Source organism: Rhipicephalus microplus, chromosome 3, assembly GCF_043290135.1.
Source record: "Rhipicephalus microplus isolate Deutch F79 chromosome 3, USDA_Rmic, whole genome shotgun sequence".
NCBI classification, from domain to species: domain Eukaryota; kingdom Metazoa; phylum Arthropoda; class Arachnida; order Ixodida; family Ixodidae; genus Rhipicephalus; species Rhipicephalus microplus.
In genome coordinates this window covers 103908786-103916184 of record NC_134702.1, presented here as the reverse complement: position 1 = coordinate 103916184, position 7399 = coordinate 103908786, and the positions used below count along the sequence as shown (strand labels likewise).

At 46.7% G+C, this 7399-nt stretch overlaps 1 long non-coding RNA gene across 1 annotated transcript in view; it reads right to left on the bottom strand.

Annotated features, from left to right (window-relative positions):
* Positions 1-1267: 1267 nt before the first annotated feature.
* Positions 1268-7399, bottom strand: part of LOC142803277 (uncharacterized) — a 49024-nt gene continuing 42892 nt past the window's right edge. The window contains exons 2-3 of the long non-coding RNA XR_012894038.1: positions 6000-6163; positions 1268-1330 (exon numbers count right to left, since the gene is read on the bottom strand). This is a non-coding gene — a long non-coding RNA (uncharacterized LOC142803277). The remainder of the gene's footprint in view (positions 1331-5999; positions 6164-7399) is intronic.

Below are 7399 nucleotides of genomic sequence, written 5' to 3'. Positions count from 1 at the left end.
GCCTGACCGAAAATTTCGTAAAGCCTAAAGAGAAGCGCAAAAAAGGGGAAAAAGTGATCTGAAAGAAGCTGTACGAATTTCGGTGCCTGGTTTGTCGCACGGCAATGTCCAAAAATTATCTTTATTTTCAAAAAGAACACATGAAATAAAATAAGCTTAACGTGCAACTTGCCGTGCTTATCGTAAACGCCGGCAGTGCAAGAGCACAACAGCCATACGCAGAGATTTCGTCAACCGTATCGAGGCAAGACAGCGTGTTGAAATACGTTCCGTTGGTTTCGGATTGTACCAGCGCACGCGGCACGCAGGCCACGTGCTTTTTGAGACAGAGAGGGAGTCGCGCCTTCTGCTTCGCATTCATATGTAAACAAAAGAGAAGAATATGCCCAGTCAACATGGACGACTTCCGGCTTCATCGCGGCTTCACGAGTGACGTGAGGGCCTCTCCTTACCTTTCCTTCCTCCGTGAGCAACACCAACACAAACGCCTACACCTACGTTGAATTCAACGTCCACATGGAATCTGCGAAACGAGCTTAGGGAGTGCACTCAACCACAAATACTCACACTTATACTAACAAACTAACAACCTGGAATAGCGAAGAGATGAAAATTTTGCTCATATTGCCTTTAGCGGCCGAAGCACATGCGTCTAATCAATGTCCTCTGTTTTTTTTATCCAATGTGAAGAACGTATGGCTGGCACAGAAAATATATACCTCATAATAATATTATTATCGCACATTTCCGTATTTTTGGTATTAGGAAGTCGCGTAGCCACACGGAGCTTAAAAAGTTTCACAAAAATATTTGCAAATTGTGGTACATATAGTTAAGCGCCTGGCATCGGAAATACTAATGAACGTTGATCGATAATTACTACCTTATTTATTTTGTCATGAATTGCAAGATTGGTTTCACATCTCACACCGCCTAATATTAAACGAATGTTCACTCACGGTAAGCATGCACCAAACATAGCACAAATACGTAGCCAATCCACCCTGCAGTGTTGCGTAACCCAATGAATTCGCATAAAAGATTGGTGCACTGTCACTGGTATCTACATCGTATCTCGCTGCCACAAGCCGCAAGCCGGTGAGCAGCTCAAGTCAAGACTTACTTTCCTGCCGATGACAAAAATCCTACTTAAGTGAAATGTAGGGTAGACGAAATGTCGAAGCGCACAATCTTTTTCTTGTGTTTTTCCATTGCGTATGTTGATATCCATAATCAAGCAAAATAGTGTACGTGCAAATTTATACCTACACTTCCCTTCTGAGGCGGAGAGCCGATTTGGTTGAAGCCGTCGTTACGAGGGCTGCATGACCTATAACAGGCCAAACAATGAAATTTTGTCAATTGGAATGACAATCATGCAAAAAATCGATTAGGCATTACGTTTACTTTCGGCACTCATGTCACACGTTTAACTAAATAATGTAGAAGCAAAGTTTCATTTTAGATCACAAGTACCACATAGGTATTCAGATAGGGATTTACGCTAGGAGGAGCAGGGGTTCTGAAGTTGTCCCGGTGACGCATATTACCGCGAAGCTGGCCCCGTGGGCCGCAGGTTGCACACCTCTGTTTTAAACCACCAGCGTAATCAACTCTGATGCTATTGCTAAAATTCTACTGGCCCTAGTGACAAGCCCAGTTTTCGACTTACCAGCACACTATTCCATGCACCGAAGCACGATCTCCACAGGTTATGGCGATCGTATTTGTGAGAAACGAAAAGGGGACCCGGACCCGATCGTCTGGCTGCGTTGGAGGTCCAGGGATCAACTGAGCGAGCCAGCGCCCGTGGCTCATGCTCGTGCCCGCCACCCCTTCTTTTTCCTTCATTTACAACACACTCCCGTGGCCACAAAAACTTCTGAAGTACTGCCTGCTTCGGGAAGGTACAGTTTTTGCACTGGTCTCCTTATTCTGGAGCCGGATGCCAACCTCAGACGGGCACGCTCATGCGATGTTGTCACGGCCGGGAAGCAGTTCGGTTATGTGAGCCATCTTCCACATTACTGGCGGAGAGTCGTCGCGCGCCAGGACAACGTCGCCGACGTGGAGTCGTGGTGGAGCCTTCAGTGCCGCTTTGTGGGCCGAACGTGGAAGCAACAAGCGCTCCTTTTGGCAGCGTTTCCATAGATGATTGATATGTGGAGGTGAACGTCCGAAAACCACCACATGATTATGAGAGACGCCGTGGGGAGCCCCGGAAATTTCAACCACCTGGGGTTCTTTAACGTGCACCCAAATCCCAGCACACAAGCCTACATTTCCATTTCCATCGAAAATCCAGCCGCTAAAGCCGGGATTTGAGCCCGTGACCTGCGGTTCAGCAGCCGAGCACCTTAGCCACTAGACCACCACGACGGGACCCAGAGATGATCTGACAGTGCTTGTCGATGTCAGGCTTTTAGTGCATCTACTAGAAGGTGTGACACGGCGATGAAAAAGGACCTCGTCAATGACGAAGCTAATTGAGGTGCCGGTCTGTCTTGCGGGAGAAGCTGTCCCTTCAAACTGTAGTATGTACATGACTTCGCCGTCATGTTATTTGCTATCTTCAGGTTATAGTAGGAGCTTTTGCACTTCTTGTGTCACTTGTATTAGGACGAGTCTGACTTTAGCTTGCTCTATACATTCGGAAGGCTTCCTGATAATCATCGCTACCCTTTGACTGCTATTGGCGTCTCATGTCGAGCCTCTGCAGGTGCGGCACGAATAAGCTCCGCTTGACCTTTTCTGTCAGCTGGTCCTGATCGTGCGCCTGGCTCGCAGATGCTTTCGATCGGAATGAAGACTCCTGAATTCGTGATGATTCTTCTTCCTCGCTCTACGAGGACAACGATAATGCTGATGTATCTTGGTTCCTTCGCGTAGCCCTCGCGTAGTGACTTCGGCAAGGATGGGTATGTAGTCAACTTTCGAGGGCAGCGGAGGTTCGTCCACGCGTGCTATTGCCGATAGCACATTGTCGGTGCCCAGTACGGCATCTCGGACGACGGCGTGCAACGAGATTACGTTTACGGACGCGAGATTTTCAGCCATGGTGGTGTATTTGGTGCCATCATGCAGGAATCTCCCGACGACTTGTCGATCACAGTGTGTTCCGCTTCACAAGAGTCCTTGTTTCCGCCGGTTTCCTGTATGAGGTGCTTGGAGTAGTGCTGCAGCTGTGTGGTGTGGCGCTAGTATATCCATCACAGGTCTCTGGCGTCAGGCGCCATGCTATTGTAATGTTTGGTGCTGTCGTAGATCATCATGGGGTCAATGAACCTGGTTTAGTGTGGCTCGAAGCAGCTCTTCCGCTCGCACTCCCAATTGTCGACTTCCTTGGGCTTCAGGAAAGACGAACTAGAGACCTTACCACTAGGATCAGGTCTGAGGCTTCTGTGGGACAAGAAGTAGAGCTCCACGTGTTATTCTCCATGAGGCAATTCTAGGGGGTATATTGTGCCACACGACGGATAGTACATATATTTGTCTTTTGGGGTCTGGCAAGTAGGAGTGCTTTAACAAGTTGTGGTTCAGGCCAAGATAAACCACGTCTTTGTAGTTGATGCACTTGGTGTGCCCGTTATTTCCCTTGGCCTTCGAAATCTCCATGGAGCACCTTCCGAACGAGCCCTTGCATCCAAGCACCGTGGATCGCGTGGACAGTGACAGTTTTTCCCGCGTGTAACCGACACTCTTCAACTAGTGGGGATGGGTACGAGGTACGTTTTCTGTAGGCTTGTGCGAGACAAGCTGCGTAACCTGGGCTAGTTAGATGCGAGATACTGGCGTTGCAATTGGTAAGCGTAGAGCAGTTAATGTCCTGGTCTGCTGGGACGACGAGACTAGAAGAGTTGTGTGGCTGATTGACGGTGAAGTCACGACTTGTTGCGACGTCAAAGAGAGAGGAGTTGACAGACCGGACGAAGACGAAGTCGCTGTATGGTGCGACGCCGAGACGAGAGGTGTCATGAAGGCGGTTGACATTGGAGTCTCTACTTGCTGGGACATAGGAGCGAGAGGAGTCAACCGACCGGATGAAAACGAAGTAGCTGCCTGCTTCGATGTCGAGGCGAGAGAGATAGAAAGGCTAATCGAAGACGATGTCGTGGCGGCTGTTGATGTGTAGGCGAGAGGCTTACCGAGTTGGGTAGATGTGACTACGACGGGTTCGGGTGGGCTTCGCGGCCACGGTGTGGTTGCACGGCGAACGGTTGCTTGAGCACATAGGACACGATCTTCGTATTCGAGGGCGATAGTCAAGTCTGCCTCCAGGTCCTCACCATATAGCGCAGCTTAAATCTCCTTGTCGACAGTTTTGGCACCAGAACGAAGTGTGAGAAACGAAGAAGGGGACCTGGACCTGATCGTCTGGCTGCGTTGAAAGTCCAGGGATCAGCTGAGCAAGCCAGCCCCCGAGGTGGTGATGATAATGATGTTGATGATGAGGATGATGGTCCTTGTTATCCCGGCTCGTGCTTGTGCCGCCGCCCCTTCTTTCTCCTTTACGTACAACAGTATTTAAATACTGGTACTCGGAGCAGTGGTAGTTCATTTCACCACAGTAACACTGCGATGGTGCATGTTTTGCATCATAGTTGATGGGGTAGATTGCACTGATTGCCTTTTTTTGCTTGACCTTCAACTAAACTCAACTCTCACTCATCGAATTTGTTTTTCCGGCGATTTTAAAGCTTGAGGCTTATCCATGGGAAATCTGGCACCAGCCTCACCGTGACGTGCTAAGCAGGATCAGTGGTAATATGATCTGTTTGAGGAGCACTCAAGTGAAATTTAAAATGCCTTCTGCGCTGTAACTCTGAATTAATAATTTCCCCTTTCGGCTCTGCACTTCTAAAATCTCAGTGCACTGCAATATGCAGCCGCTGTCTTTAAAGATGCTTTTTATAATAGACCAGTTCTCAGTGCCACATTGGAAGACGTTGTGATGCTTAGTGGACCTACCTTGCGCCTACATGTGATACAGGTTGCCATGCAGTGCTAGGCAAAATGGGTCAAGTTAAAACTAATTTAGAGTAAATATCACAGAATCAAACTACTGTAAATAGACTTCATGTAAAGTCATGTTGTCTGGCATTGCAAGCTAATCAAGACATCTGAAATATGCCAATAGGGTCTATAGAGGTAGCCTAATCAGGATAATTAAAATATTTTGGCATCTTGCTGCTCTGATTTCAAAGCGGTTCTCCAATAACAGCTTATCAATACGTCGTCTACACTAGATCGTTACAATGTCACCACTTAAATACCGAGCATCGGTGTGTGATTTCGCCTGTGCCTAGTCAAGTCAGGACCAGCTGACCAGCTCTCCTTAGTTCTTGCCTCGAACTACTCTGTGCAAGCTGCGCATTTTTTTTCGCAGGACTGTTAGGCTGGCGCTTTTAAAGTCTCGTGTATCCGGAAGGAAGCACCCCGTTCCATAACCCATGACTCTTTCAACAGCAATCGTCCCTGAATTTGAGAGCAGTGGCGGTTGCCTCGTTTGTAAAGATACTAAGCTTTTGCTGCGTTTTCTATAGCCCGTATATTCTTGAATTTATGGGCATATTTTCAATACACAATTTTTTGGCTTTGTTTCAGATGATATATGCCTGCATGGCGTCGTAAATACAAGTGTCCACAGAGCGGTAAGTAGTTAGTGTTGTTACTGTAACTTTACCTTATTGCCAGATGCTTACGTAATGCGGCACAACCATCTATTACTTTTAATCAATTACTCTTTCGAACCTTTCGCAACATAATTGATTACATAAAAAAACTGTAATATCCCGGGCAATTCGACAGAATTTTCTTCAAATCATTTACCAGTAATTAATTACTTTTCCTTTCCGAAGTCATGTTGTATGCAGTATTCTGCAGCAGTTATCGTCCCGCAGAATAATCGACCACTTTAAGGACCCTCAGTGTGTCTGACGAGAAGTTATTACAAAGCTTATTCTTTCACCTTTTCTTTAGCTTTACTTACCCCTACTTACCCGAGTGCCAGCAACAGTGGTGCGCATTACTTCATAGAGGACTTGGATAATAGCATCAAAGCAATGCCCATCTACGAGCTTGCGCGCAAGGTGTTCCAGGGTCATCATATTGCCCTTCCCGACAGCCAAATCCCTGAGGGAGTGGTCAGTGTATCAGCTAGCACCTTAACGAGGAAACAACATGCAAGGATCAGTGACAGCAACTTAAAAAAACAAGTGTTGAATGCTCAGAAAATGTTTCAGTTTATCACAGAAACCGCAGTAGGTCTACCAGCCTTCACGCAAGCCTCCAGTTTTCTCTATACTATGAAATCCTCAGCACGTTGTTGTAGTTCGAGCAAAGTTGTATAATTGTGTTACGGTAATCCCATGGAAAATGAAAGTAGCAAAAACATAATGTAGTAGATTGGTGTAAATGCTGTCATTTTATTTAGGCTGTCATTGACGACTGTATTGTGTTACATTTAGAAGAATGTAATTGTAGTTATAATTGGTTACTTATTTTCTGCGTGTAAATGTCTCCTTCTTGCCTGATGTTCCACTACTGCTATGGACATAAGCTGTCCCCTCATCCACGCGCGAACAATAGAAGGATAGCATTAGAACTCACGCAGAATACTATTCGTAAATTCAGTGCAATGATCAATCATTCATACGAAGTGTACAAACTAAAAAAATGTAGCATTATGCATCATAACAGTACTTTGAAGGGCAGCTGGTGCATCTTTGACCGATAAAAAAACACAACAAATCGAGGCATTATGCGAGATTTGTAGGACACTACGCTGCGAGCTTTCCAGGAGAGCCCTTAAAAAATGTTCACCACAGAATAGGCAGAAAACCTCACTGATCGCTTCCGTCCATGTCGAGTACAATGCGCTGAAATATCGTCAGTAAAGCGGGTGGCTTGAAGGGAGGAAGAAGGAGAAAGAAAGTTTAAGCGGAAAGACAGGGAGGTTAGCCAGTTCTTAGACCAGCTGGCTACCCTGTGCTGGGGAAAGGGGTGAGGGGAATGAAAGACGTTAAAAAGAAATGTTGCGAAGAGAGGGAGAAATTATAAAAAATTGCGACAGAGGAAAGGCAACATCAAAGAGTATAAGACACTAAAGTCTGTCCCTGAGGCCAGTTGTCCGCAAAAAGCGCAGCAAAGCTTTCAAAGCCTTCTTGGCTGAGGATGGGCTCAGCCAATGACCCAGAATTCTTTGTTCCGACAAAGGCCGATCGTCTAGTCTATCCAGAGCTGCAGTGAGTTCTTGTCTTTGCGCGTTGAAATGGGTGCACTCACACAGAAGGTGCGCGATGGTTTCTTCGCAACTGCAGTAAGTGCATGTAGGAGAGCTGGCCATCCCAATGAGATAAGACTATGCGTTCGTGAAGGCCACTCCAAGCCACAGGCGGCA